The following is a 14,725-nucleotide window of genomic DNA, read 5'->3' as shown; positions in this document are numbered from 1 at the left end:
GATTCGTGATCATACCGGAAATTATTAGAATTCTTGAACTCCTGCATAATAAAGCAATCCTTCCAAAGGTGGTTTGCTGGCGCCTCCTTCGTCCCATGTCTTGGACAGGGCTGGCTTAGCAGATAGTTTAGGCGGTTTGGGTTAGGGTTGGGTGCTCCATTACGATTTTTCGGCCTACCCTTGCATTGCTGGCCATTGTCCTGTGCGTTGGTATTAGCCACAAAGTCCATGTTACCATCCTCTTTACGCTTGCCTCCTCCACCATTGCCTGCCCAGTGATGCTGCTGACCTTTGGAGCTGCTGTTCTTCTTCCCTTTCCCTGTCTTGTCATCATCAGATTCGGGATCCTTGGTACTATCAGAATCAACATATTTCACCAAAGCGGCCATGAGGGTCCCCATGTCGGTGCAATGACGCTTCATCCGTCCCAACTTTAGCTTCAGGGGCCCAAACCGGCAGTTGCCTTCTAGGGTTAATACTGCGGTGTCAGCGTTGATGTGGTCTGAGGAGTGCAACACTTGTGAAATCCGACGCACCTAATGAGTCGTTGATTCTCCTTCCTCCTGGACGCATGCAGCTAAGTCCACTATCGACATAGGCTGTTTATAGGTATCTTTGAAATTGCTGATAAACCGGGCTCGTAATTGGGCCCATGAACTGATAGAATTAGCCGGCAAGCTTTTTAACCAAGTACGGGCCGTTCCTTCAAGCATCATGGTGAAGTATTTCGCACACGCCGCGTCATCCACATCAAGCATCTCCATGGCCATCTCATAGCTCTCCACCCATGTCTCTGGAGGTTGATCTGCCGTGTAATTTGGTACCTTACGCGGGCCTTTGAAATCCTTGGGCAGGCGCACGTTGCGTAAAGCGGGGATAAGGCAAGGCACCCCCAAAGAACTAGAAGTAATACCAGGTTCAGTCAAGGTGGTTGGACGAACCGGCGTGAGCTGCCGAGCCTGATGCTGTGTGGCTAACTCGGCCTCCCTGCGCGCGCGGGCCCGGTCCACTACTCCCTGAGCGTTATCAGCACCACCCGCCGGGTTGTTGTCACGGGGTGCTCCACGTCGTTCATTACTCGACACTGCTGGTTCATCCATATGTCTGCTATAGCTCCGGCTTGGACGGGGGGTCGAGTGGATCCGGTCGCGGCTGTACGAGTACGCTTCCTGTTGGGCCAAAGCTGTCCTCAGAAGTTCCTTGACCCGTCGTGTCTCTACTGCCTGCGGCGAGTCACCTTCAATTGGAATGGCCTCCAGCCGTGCAGCAGCGGCAACAAGATTGTCCATTGGGTTGGAGTAGTGACCCGGAGGTGTTAAAGCAGCCTGAGGTATAACGGTGTTTTGGCGAGGCGGGTCCATCTGACGAGGCTGAACCGGTGCACCGGTCCCAGGGGCTTGTGCCCGGTTTACCTCTAGCGGATTGCCGGCTCTTGGTCCTGGAGTGTTGAAAAGGTCTCTGGCCTCGAAAACCGGAGGTAAGCAGGATCGGTGCTTCCTCCTCATGACTTCATGCGACGCGCTCTGGTCCAACATAAGCCTGTGGGCCTGTGCGTCTAAAGCGGCCCGCTCTGCGGCCATCCTGGTGTCCTCAGCCGCCAGATCCGCCTTGGCTTGGGTGATCTGTTCCTTTACCTTTGCAATCTCCGCGTTGTGAACGTCCTAATCTGGCGGATTAACTTCCGCCATAAGCACAGCCAACGCATCAAATAGTTCTAATAGAACCTGAGCCGGCGGGCGCACAGGGCCTCCTGCCCCGGCAGCCGTCGCCGCTGCTGAACCGGAGATCGTTGCCGCAGCTGTCGAAGAATGAAGCACTGCTTGTGTTCCGGCCATGAATATTCCAACCCGGTTGGGCAGATTAGAGGGGTCCGGAATACTGTCGCCATCGGAACAACTCCCAATCTGGCCATCTTGTAGCTGATAAAGAGATTCGGTTTCTCTGGTCGAAGATTCGTCACCGGAACAAACGACGGTCGCACCGCGAAATTCCGATCCGTCCTCATAACTTCCTCCATGGATGACTCCTACGAAGGCACGCTTCATGGCCGGTTTAACCCGGGCGGATCGCGCACGCTGAGCCGTCTCGACGAGGTCGGTGCAGATGTCCGGCTCAGGGCCCGGTTCACCAATCTTGCCAATGAAAACATGAATGCTACCAAAGGGGACCCGGTACCTGTACTCAATTGAGCCGGCCTTGGGGCCCCAGCCTGCGTCGTCGATGTAGAGCTTGCCGCGACGACTCTTAGTCATCCGGCCTACAGCGTAGCCCTCGAGTCCTTCAAAGCGGCCCTCCAAGAACTGGAAACCATCGTGCGATTGCCCCACGGTGGGCGCCAACTGTCGTGGTTTTGTCACGTCAGATGTCCTAGAGAAAGGACTTAGTCGTGGAGCCATTGCGACGGGTTAGCTTGAAGGGGTTAAAGCGGACACAAGGACGCAAGAGAGTTTATACTAGTTCGGCCCCTTCGATGAAGGTAAAAGCCTACGTCTAGTTGTGATGGAATTGATGGGGCTTCGATGACTAGGGAGCAAACAAGCTTCGCCTATGTCTCGAGTTGTTGTCTGTCGTCCTCGAACCGCCTCTGGGTCGTCCCCTTATATACACGGGTGACACCCATCGGTTCACAGAGTCCCAACACCGGTCGATCCGGGTTGGTCTCTCCTTATTCCTAACTTACAGTACAAGTTTATATACAAATTCCGGTGTACAGCTACAAGTCTTGAACCGGCTACGGGCCTTAGGCCCTCATCTGCCTTCTTGGGCTTTATCACTTCTGGAACTACTGATGAAGCTGACCCGGCCCAGATAGGCCGGTTTACGCCCCGCAGTAATATCCCCAACACGCACAGTACTTGAAGGATTTATAACAGAGTAGCAATCACACACTTATTACATCGAATGTCTCAAAAGATAACTTATTACAATAAATATGGCTTAAGGCCATCTAATAACGATAACAACGGAAGGCTTGGAAGATAAGTGACTCCATCAACTCCAGCGGCATCACTGAGTATAGAACCACGACCTAAAGGCACCTTACTCGTCGTCTGAAAAGTCCGCAACATGAACGTTGCAGCCCGAAAACGGGTCAACACATGGAATATGCTGGCAATGTAACACATAGAGAGTATTGAAAGAATAAAGCTATACTACATGCATATATGGCTGGTGAAAAGCTCTATGGTTACAGTTTTTGCATAAAGCCAATTTTTCCCTACGATAAAGGAATAAATTTTATTTAGCTATCATGGTGGTTGTTAAACATTGAGAAGATAGACATCCTCTCAATCCCAATTAAGTATCATCATTAAAACACAATAATATTAATTAAAGTAACATGGTGAGATTCACATGATAATCCAAGTACTAGATACTCAAGACATCCATAACCGGGGACACGGCTAACCATGATTAGTTTATACACTCTGCAGAGGTTTGCGCACTTTTCCCCACAAGACTCGATCTCCTCCGTTGGGATTCTCGCACTACATGATGTTTGAGAAACGGATGACCGAGACATAGTCTTTCAGAAGCGCTAGCACCTTACGATCGGGTAGATAGTACCAACCTACATCCCCTACATCTGCTAGTCTACCACTGTAAGAGTTCGCACGACTTAGTCAACTATGTTAGAGCCCATAGTATAGCTTGTGGCTGCACACGGAAGTTTCTAGTATGAATAATCTCATGATCCCTTTGAGCCTGGGTGGCGGTCCATAAAGAAAAACAGGCAATCACTGGAATACCCAGGTGCCTCAATCCACCCAGATGTGTGTTTAAGTTGCCACCTTAAAGTATCCATTAATTTGTCAATCTCACATCTGTCATGGATACACTCACCCAATCCACTTCTACTAGCATAGCATGGCATAATAAGCCAACGTAGAAGTAACTCCCAAGGGTTTGATAATAAAACAGGTAATAGGTACTACCTCATCTACTTCCCCAAACCCACATATTAATCAGATCCTAATCATGCAATTGTTTGAGGATTGATCTAATGCAATAAAAACTAGGTAGTAAAGAGGTATGATCAAAGTGTTACTTGCCTTGCTAATGATTCGCGAAACCTAGAGATTCAAAATAGCAAGCGGCGCACTCCGGGTACTCTATCGCAAACAAACAAGCATAAAATAAGTACTCATCTAATGCACAGGTAAAACTCAAATAAGAAATCTAACCAGAAAGTTCAACTTAAGAACTCCGGTTTGCAAAGAGAATCAAATCGAACGAAGCAACGAAAGTCAAACAGCGAAAGAAACAAACTTCATTTACTAATCTGTATCTAAGTCAAATTTTATAGATGCAAAAACTTGTTTGAGTTGGTTAAACGGAAAGAGGGTTTCGAGACGAAACTCCAGGCGCTTGAATCGCCTGATTCCGATAAACGAGCGAAAAGATTAACTAAAATGAGAATCAGATCAGAAATCGCGATCAGAAATAATCGCGGAAAAATCCGAGAAAAAGAAAAACTAACGAACAGATTAACGAACGAACTTTCGTTATCTGAAATTAAACGGTGAACGCGTCCGTTAAAACGAACGAATGAGTGAACGCTCGATAAACAAATAAACCGGAAAAACCGATTTATATAAAATAACGAAACTAGGGTTTCTTAAAAAAACCGGGTCGGTTTTTTTTTAAACCGGACCACGGCGGCGGCTATACCTCCGGCGGGGCTCCGGCTGTTCCGGCGGGGCGACGGGACGGCGCGGGGTGGCGGGGCTGCGGCGGCGGCTCGGCGGGGCTGGGACGGGGTGAGGGCGGCGAGGTGGCGGCGTATTTATAGGAGGGGGGGAGGCTCGGCCGGCTTGGGGAAGGGGTGACGACAGAGGCGGCTCGGGGTCGGAGTCCCCGAGTCCGGTGGCGACACAGCGGGGCTGGCGGTGGCGCTGGCGAGGCCGGCCCGACTCGGCTGGGCCTTGGCCTAGTTGGGCTCTCGCGCGTTTTTTAAATAATTCCGCCGAACAGAAAATAAATTCTAGAAAAATAAATAAAAATCTAAAAATGCCAAAACAAATTTTCACCGTCTAAATAAAATATTTAGAACGGGATGAACATTTTCTTGGCCCTAAAATGCAGTTTTGAAAACGTGCAATTTTTCCTAAATTCAAATAAAATAGTGAGAAAAAACGAAATAAAATCTTACTTGATTTTTTTATTAAACCTTCAATATTTCTTTATTTTGGGAAAGTCATTTTATTCCCTCTCTCATATTTTTATTATAGAAATAATTGAAGATAAAATAAATAAAATCAATGATCCTATTTTCAAAATTTGAGAAAAACCCAAATATGAAAATAACGAAATCCCCAACTCTCTCCGTGGGTCCTTGAGTTGCGTAGAATTTCTGGATCAGGCCAAAAGCAAATAAAATATGATATGCAGTGATGACCTAATGTATAACATTCCAAATTGAAAATTCGGGATGTTACAAACCTACCCCCCTTAAGATGAATCTCGCCCTCGAGATTCGGGTTGGCTAGAAAATAGGTGAGGGTGGTCCTTCAGCAGTTCTTCCTCTCGCTCCCAGGTGGCTTCATCCTCGGTGTGGTGGCTCCACTGAACTTTGCAAAACTTGATAACCTTGCTGCGGGTGACTCGGCTGGCATACTCGAGAATCTTGACTGGTTTCTCCTCATAGGTCAAATCACTATCCAACTGAATTGATTCCAGTGGCACTGTATCTCTCAGCAGTATATCAGCCATCTCTGCGTGGCACTTCTTCAACTGGGAAACGTGGAACACATCGTGAACTCCTTACAATCCTTCAGGCAACTCCAACTTGTAGGCAACTTCTCCCATACGTTCCAAAACTTTGTATGGTCCCACAAAACATGGCGCTAACTTTCCCTTAACTCCAAAGCGCTTAACTCCCCGAAGTGGAGATACTCGAAGATAAACTCGGTCTCCGACTTAAACTGTCTCCTTGCGTTTAGAATCTGCGTAGCTCTTTTGCCTGGACTGGGCTACCTTGAGCCTATCGCGAATCAATTTCACTTTTTGTTCAGACTCCTTAATCAAGTCCGGTCCAAACAACTAGCGGTCTCCAACTTCATCCCACGACAATGGTGTTCTGCACCTTCTTCCGTACAAGGCTTTGAAAGGGGCCATCTTCAAACTAGATTGATAACTGTTGTTGTAGGAGAACTCTGCATATGGCAAATTGTCGTCCCAACTACATCCATAATCTAGCGCACAAGCTCTCAGCATATCCTCCAAAATCTGATTGACTCTCTCGGTATGTCCATCTGTCTGCGGATGAAAAGCTGTACTAAACTCTAGCCTGGTACCCAAAGTTTCGTGCAATTGATTCCAGAACTTTGAGGTAAACTGGGTTCCTCTATCGGATACAATGCTCCTCGGAACTCCATGCAGACATACGATCCTGGTCATGTATATCTTTGCCAACTTAGCACTGGTGTAAGTGGTCTTTACTCAGATGAAATGAGCTACCTTCGTCAAGCGATCGACTACAACCCATATTGAGTCATAGCCTGAACGGGTCCTGGGTAATCCCGTGATAAAATCCATGCCTAGCTTATCCCACTTCCATTGGGGTGTCGGCAATGGTTGTAGCAATCATGCTGGCTTCTAATGCTCTTCTTTTACTCTCTGACAGACATCACAAACTGCTACATACTCTGCAATATCCTTCTTCATTCCGGTCCAGCAGAAAATATCCTTCAAATCCAAATACATCTTGGTATTTCCTGGGTGAATCGAGTATGGTGAATCATGGGCCTCTTGCAGAATCAACTTCCTGATCTCCAGGTCGTTAGGCACATAAACACGGTCTTCAAACCATAGGGTATCGTGCTCATCCTCACGAAATCCTTTAACTTTTCCTTTGCTCATCTTCTCCTTTATAGAGGCAACCTCCTTGTCAGTCTTCTGAGCTTCTCTGATCTTATCCATCAAAGTAGACTGAATCTCCAATGCCGCTACATAGCCTCTCGGAACTATCTCCAAACATAGCTCACAAAGGTCTTCGGCTAACACCTTTGGTAAATCTCCTGTCATTAGTGTGTTGACATGGCTCTTACGGCTCAGCGCATCGGCTACTACATTAGCCTTTCTGGGATGATAATGCAATCTCATATCATAATCCTTGTTGAGCTCCAACCATCTCCTTTGCCTAAGATTTAGCTCCTTCTACGTGAAAATATACTTCAAACTCTTGTGATCCGTGTATACTTCACAATGGTTTCCAATGAGAAAATGTCTCCAAGTCTTCACTGCATGCACTACGGCTGCTAACTCCAAATCATGCGTGGCATAATTCAACTCATGAGGTTTCAGCTGTCGTGAAGCATACGAAACAACTCTTCCCTCCTGCATAAGCACTGCTCCAAGTCTTCGACGTGAAGCGTCGCAATATACCTCGTAATCCTTGCGCTGATCTGGCAAAATCAACACTGGCGAGGTAACCAAACATTTCTTCAACTCCTAGAAACTGGCCTCACATTCCTCAGTCCATTTGAACTTGGTATCCTTCTTCAACAACTCCGTCATAGGCTTCGCAATTTTTGAGAAATTCTCTATGAATCTCCGGTAGTATCCTGCAAGTCCAAGAAAACTCTGGATCTCTCCAACTATTGTTGGTGCTTCCCAATTTGTCAGAGTGACAACCTTGGTGGGATCTACTGCTATACCTTCTCCGGATATAACGTGTCTGAGGAATCCAACTTCCTTCAACCAAAACTCACATTTGCTGAACTTGGCATATAACTGATGTTCTCTGAGCTTCTCAAGTACCAAACGCAAATGCTCCTTATGCTCCTCTTCATTCTTTGAGTAGACCAAAATATCATCAATGAACACCACGACGAACTTATCCAAAAACTCCATAAACACCTTGTTCATCATGTTCATGAAATATGCAGGTGCGTTAGTCAGACCAAATGACATAACGGTATACTCGTACAGCCCATACCTGGTGGTAAAAGCCGTCTTAGGTATATCCTGCTCTCGAATTTTTAGGTGATGGTATCCTGATCGCAGATCGATCTTGGAAAATACCTTAGCTCCTTGCAATCGATCAAACAGATCGTTGATAATCGGCAGTGGGTACTTGTTCTTGATTGTTACTTCATTCAATCCTCGATAATCAACAACCATCCTTAACGATCCATCCTTCTTCTCCACTAGAAGTACTGGCGATCCCCAAGGCGAAGAACTTGGGCGAATATAACCTTTATCTAGTAACTCCTTAATCTGCTTCTTAATCTCCTCCAAATCTTTTGCGGGCATCCTGTATGGTGTCTTAGATATGGGCCCTGTGCCTGGCAAAAGCTCAATCAAAAACTCAATGTCTCTATCTGGTGGCATGCCTGGCAACTCGTTTGGAAATATGTCAGGGAAATCCTTCACCACTGGTACTTCCTCCTGCACAACTCCTGATAAGGAATTTACTTGAGTCCTCTTCGGCACATGCTGGGATACATACTTGATCCTTCTTCCTTCTGGCATCGTAAGCAAAATTGACTTACTGGCACATTCAATGTTCCCTCCATACTTCGATAACCAATCCATGCCTAATATCACATCTAATCCTTGAGATTCGAATACTATTAGTTCCGAGGGAAATACATAGTTACCAATCCTTAATGGTAACCGATCACACCATAGTCTAGCCATATACTCTGCTCCAGGCGAGGTTACTAACATGGGTGACCTAAGGGCTTGGGTTGACAGTTTATACTTATCCACAAATCCCCTTGAGATGTATGAATGCGATGCACCAGTATCAAAAAGGACGAGTGCAGTAAATGACTTAACCAAACACTTACCTATTACTGCATCTGGCTGAGCTTCAACCTCCTCCACGTTAACGCGGTTCACCTGTCCCCTATTGAAAGGGTTCGGCTTCTTCCCAGAGCTTACATTGCCATTTCCATTCTGGACTTCAGGACATTCATTAGTGTAATGTCCAGTCTTCTGGCACTTATAGCAAGTGACTTGGCTCAGGTCTCTCTTGGCTGGCGTTGATGGGTTGGTATGGTTCTGGCCGTTGCTTCCTCCATTCCCATTACCATTCTTGGGGCCATTATGATTGTGCGATCTGCCTCCTCCATGGGTATGCTAAAATGTCCTCCCGGTTTAGGGGTAAAACGTGGCTTCTGCTGAGCTCCAAAATTGTACTTCCCTTGTCCATACTTCCTCTTGCGGTTTTCAATTTGCTGCTGCTTCCCTTCAATCATAAGAGCGCGATCTACCAACTCCTGGTAGTTGTTGAAGCTTGCTACCATCAACTGCATGCTCAACTCATCATTCGGTCCTTCCAGAAACTTCTCCTGCTTAGCTGCATCCGTAGCAACGTCATCTAGGGAATAACGTGCTAGCTTACTAAAGTCATCCACATACTGGCCAACTGTCCGTCCTCCTTGGCGCAAGTTGCGAAACTCACGCTTCTTCATGGCCATAGCTCCTCCTGAAACATGGGCAGTACGGAAATCCTGCTGAAATTGGTCCCATGTCACCGTGGCTATAGGGTAGGTGACAGTGTAATTCTCCCACCATGATGCTGCTGGTCCATCCAACTGATGTGCGACAAAGCGCACCTTCTCAGCATCAGTACATCCTGTAGTGGTTAACTCCCTTCCAATCTTGCGGAGCCAATCATCTGCTACTATAGGCTCGGTGCTACTAGAGAACACCGGTGGATTCAGCCTAAGAAAACAGGTTAAGTGATCAACAGGTGGTGGCGGTGGTGGGTTGTTGTTGTTGTTGTTCCCCTGATTCTAATTCTGGACTAGCAACTACATCAACGTATTCTGCTACTGGATCAACTGAGTGAGCTCCGGTGGGAAAGCAAATCCATTGTCATGTCTCGGAGGCATCTGGGGTTTAGAAAAGATGAGAATATAGAATAGAATGAGGTCTAGAGGGAAAACACTACCCATATGCACATGAGGCAAATGCAAACAAAATCACTTCATTCAATCAAACAAGGGCATACAACGGTCTATCTATCGTTACAAAAGTGCTCGGGCTATACTAGATACATGGGGGAATACTACTACTGTTATGGTGGTCGACTAGAAAAACTGCTCCGATGAGGATTCCATGATATCTGCTCCAGCTTCATCAACATAGTCATCATCGCTATCGTCTGGGTCCGAGTCGGTGTCGTCGATGATGATGTAGTTCTCTGGACAAGTGCAATATTCGTCTTCTCCTCCAGTTGCGGAAATCCCATGAACACTTTTAGCTTCTTCTTCAGATCATCATTTTTCTCTACTAGTGTTGCTATTTCCTCCTCATATCCATCGCATGTAGACTTGAGTTCTTCTTCCAGCTCTATGATCTTGGTCATGGCTTTCTTCAGGTCTTTCATGTCTGCACACATCTGGTTCTCCTGGCGTCGAATGTGCTGGTTTAACTCCTGGATGAAAGCTGCAATTGATCTATCATTCCTGGTGCTGATCATCTCCCATTGCTCATCTCGGCGCCCACAAATCTGGTAGATAATATCCTTGAGATCCTTGTGGTAAACTTCTCCAATGCGCCCCATAGTGATGTGGGCAGCCATGCTCTTTCCTAGACTTCAGGTTGGTGCATCAAAGGAAAACTCTATGGGCTCAGTGACGGGCATGAACGTCCTTCCTGGAACTTGAAATTGAATCATCCAGCGTTCCTCTTCAAGTAAAGTGGCGTTGTAGGTCCCGATGAAGCTTGGTACTCCGATGTTCAGGTATCTAGTGTCTTCCTTCAAGTGACGTCCAAAGGGTGTATCTTCATCCGGTTGCATGAACTTGTTCCTTGCATCCGCCATCCTAAAAGAGTAGAAAAGATGAGGAGTCAGAAATGAGAAGAGTGAGTAGTGATCTAGGGCTTTTAGCTTAGTGGTCGTGTCCTACAGTCAGCGTGTGCTCTGATACCATCTTGTAGCGACCAGACCTCAAACAGTCCGATCTCTGTGCTTTAGTGTCATCCCTGGATCAGTAATGCTGACACACACAATACTTGAAGGATTTATAACAGAGTAGCAATCACACACTTATTACATCGAATGTCTCAAAAGAGAACTTATTACAATAAATATGGCTTAAGGCCATCTAATAATGATAACAACGGAAGGCTTGGAAGATAAGTGAGTCCATCAACTCCAGCTGCATCGTTGAGTATAGAACCACGACCTAAAGGCACCTTACTCGTCGTCTGAAAAGTCTGCAACATGAACGTTGTAGCCCGAAAACGGGTCAGCACATGGAATATGCTGGCAATGTAACACATATAGAGTATTGAAAGAATAAAGCTATACTACATGCATATATGGCTAGTGGAAAGCTCTATGGTTACAGTTTTTGCATAAAGCCAAATTTTCCCTACGACAAAGGAATAAATTTTATTTAGCTACCATGTTGGTTGTTAAACATTGAGAAGATAGACATCCTCTCAATCCCAGTTAAGTATAATCATTAAAACCCAATAATATTAATTAAAGTAACATGGTGGGATTCACATGATAATCCAAGTACTAGATACTCACGACGTCCATAACCAGGGACATGGCTAACCATGATTAGTTTATACACTCCGCAGAGGTTTGCGCACTTTTCCCCACAAGACTCGATCTCCTCCGTTGGGATTCTCGCACTACATGATGTTTGAGAAACGGATGACCGAGACATAGTCTTTCAGAAGCGCTAGCACCTTACGATCGGGTAGACAGTACCAACCTACATCCCCTACATCTGCTAGTCTACCACTGTAAGAGTTCGCACGACTTAGTCAACTATGCTAGAGCCCATAGTAGCTTGTGGCTGCACACGGAAGTTTCTAGTATGAATAATCTCATGATCCCTTTAAGCCTGGGTGGCGCTCCATAAAGAAAAACAGGCAATCGCTGGAATACCCAGGTTTCTCAATCCACCCAGATGTGTGTTTAAGTTTCCACCTTAAATAATCCATTAATTTATCAATCTCACATCTGTCATGGATACACTCACCCAATCCACGCCTACTAGCATAGCATGGCATAATAAGCAAATGTAGAAGTAACTCCCAAGGGTTTGATAATAAAACAGGTAATAGGTACTACCTCATCTACTTCCCAAAACCCACATATTAATCAGATCCTAATCATGCAATTGTTTGAGGATTGATCTAATGCAATAAAAACTAGGTAGTAAAGAGGTATGATCAAAGTGTTACTTCCCTTGCTGATGATCCATGAAACCTAGAGATTCAAAATAGCAAGCGACACACTCCGGGTACTCTATCGCAAACAAACAAGCATACAATAAGTACTCATCTAATGCACGGGTAAAACTCAAATAAGAAATCTAACCAGAAAGTTCAACTTAAGAACTCTGGTTTGCAAAAAGAATCAAATTGAACGAAGCAACGATAGTCAACAGCGAAAGAAACAAACTTTGTTTACTAATCTGGATCTAAGTCAAATTTTACAGATGCAAAAACATGTTTGAGTTGGTTAAACGGAAAGAGGGTTTCGAGACGAAACTCCAGGCGCTTGAATCGCCTGATTCCGATAAACGAGCGAAAAGATAAACTAAAACGAGAATCGGATCATAAATCGCGATCAGAAATAATCGCGGAAAAATCCGAGAAAAAGAGAAACTGACGAATAGATTAATGAATGAACGTTCGTTATCTGAAACTCAACGGTGAACGCGTCCGTTAAAACGAATGAACGAGCGAACGCTCGCTAAACAAATAAACCAGAAAAATCGATTTATTAAAAAAACGAAACTATGGTTTCTAAAAAACCGGATCGGGTTTTTTTTAAAACCAGACCACGGCGGCGGTGGCGGCTATACCACCGGCTCGGCTCCGGCGGGGCGACAGGACGGTGCGGGGTGGCGGGTCTGCGGCGGGAGGCGACGGCGGCGGCTCCTAGCGGCGGCGGTAGGTGGCGGCGGCTCACCGGGGCTGGACGGGGTGAGGGCGGCGGGGTGGCGGCGTATTTATAGGAGGGGGGGCTCGGCCGGCTTGGGGAAGGGGCGACGACAGAGGCGGCTCGGGGTCGGACTCCCCGAGTCCGGCGACGACACGGCGGGGCTGGCGGTGGCGCTGGTGAGGCCGGCCCGGCTCGGCTGGGCCTTGGCCCAGTCGGGCTCTCGCGCATTTTTTTAAATAATTCTGCCAAACAGAAAATAAATTCTAGAAAAATAAATAAAAATCTAAAAATGCCAAAACAAAGTTTCACCGTCTAAATAAAATATTTAGAACGATATGAACATTTTCTTGGCCCTAAAATGCAGTTTTGAAAACGTGCAATTTTTCCTAAATTCAAATAAAATAGCGAGAAAAAAAAAGAAATAAAATCTTACTTGATTTTTTTTTAAACCTTCAATATTTCTTTATTTTGGGAAAGTCATTTTATTCCCTCTCTCATATTTTTATTATAGGAAAATTGAAGATAAAATAAATTAAATCAATGATCCTATTTTCAAAATTTGAGAAAAACCCAAATATGAAAATAACAAAATCCCGAACTCTCTCCATGGGTCCTTGAGTTGCGTAGAATTTCTGGATCAGGCCAATAGCAAATAAAATATGATATGCAGTGATGACCTAATGTATAACATTCCAAATTGAAAATTTGGGATGTTACATGTACGCGCGGTACGGATGCCATTTCCTCATCGGGGCTGGGGCGGAGGCCGAATTTACTAGGTCAGCTCTTGATGAACCGAGCTGCCCTGTTGCAGTGTAGTCCGGACCTTCTTAACGATGCCCAGGGGCTCGGTGGCCGGATTGTGGTGCCGCTTGAGAAGGCCACTCTGTACTTCTGCTGCTAGGGTTGCGGTATGCTCCTCTGTACGGAGGGCACGTTCCGTGTTTCCATTTACTGTAATGACACCGCGTGGACCGGGCATCTTGAGCTTGAGATAAGCATAATGTGGCATCGCGTTGAATCTAGCAAGCGCGGTTCGTCCAAGCAGTGCGTGGTAGCCGCTGCGGAAGGGGACGATACCGAAGATTATCTCTTCGCTTCGGAAGTTATCCGGGGAACCGGAGACCACCTCCAGCGTGATTGAGCCCGTACAACGGGCCTATACACCTGGTATAACTCCTTTAAAGGTAGTTATGATGGGCTTGATTCGTGAGGGATTAATGCCCATTTTGTGTATTGTATCCTGATAGAGCAGGTTGAGGCTGCTACCACCGTCCATTAGGACTCGTGTCATGTGAAATCCATCGATGATTGGGTCGAGTACCAATGCAGCTGAACCGCCGTGACGGATGCTAGTTGGATGATCACGACGATCAAAGGTGATCGGGAATGACGACCATGGGTTGAATTTTGGGGCGACTGGCTCTACCGCATAAACGTCCCTGAGTGCGCGCTTGCGCTCCCTTTTGGGGACGTGTGTAGCATATATCATGTTCACCGTTTTGACTTGGGGCGGGAATTTCTTCTGCTCCCCAGTGTTCGGCTGCCGGGGCTCCTCGTCATCGTCCTCGCTCTGTGTTTCCTCTTCCTTGTTTCCGCTATTTACCTTGCTGGCTTGCTTAAAGACCAGGCAATCTCTGTTAGTATGGTTGGCCGGTTTGTCTAGGGTGCCATGTATCTGGCACGGATGATCGAGTATGCGGTCCAAGCTGGAAGGTCCTCCGCCGTTCCTTTTATAGGGCTTCTTTCGCTGGCCGGACTTGGAGCTGCTGAATCCGGCATGAACTGTAGTTTCATTGGTGTTATCGCCATTGCTTCAGCGTTTGTGTCTATTGCGCCGGAGCTTACCGGAGCTGT

The sequence above is a fragment of the Triticum urartu genome, chromosome 5 (assembly GCF_003073215.2).
Source record: "Triticum urartu cultivar G1812 chromosome 5, Tu2.1, whole genome shotgun sequence".
Taxonomy (NCBI): domain Eukaryota; kingdom Viridiplantae; phylum Streptophyta; class Magnoliopsida; order Poales; family Poaceae; genus Triticum; species Triticum urartu.
Note: the sequence above shows the minus strand (reverse complement) of the source record.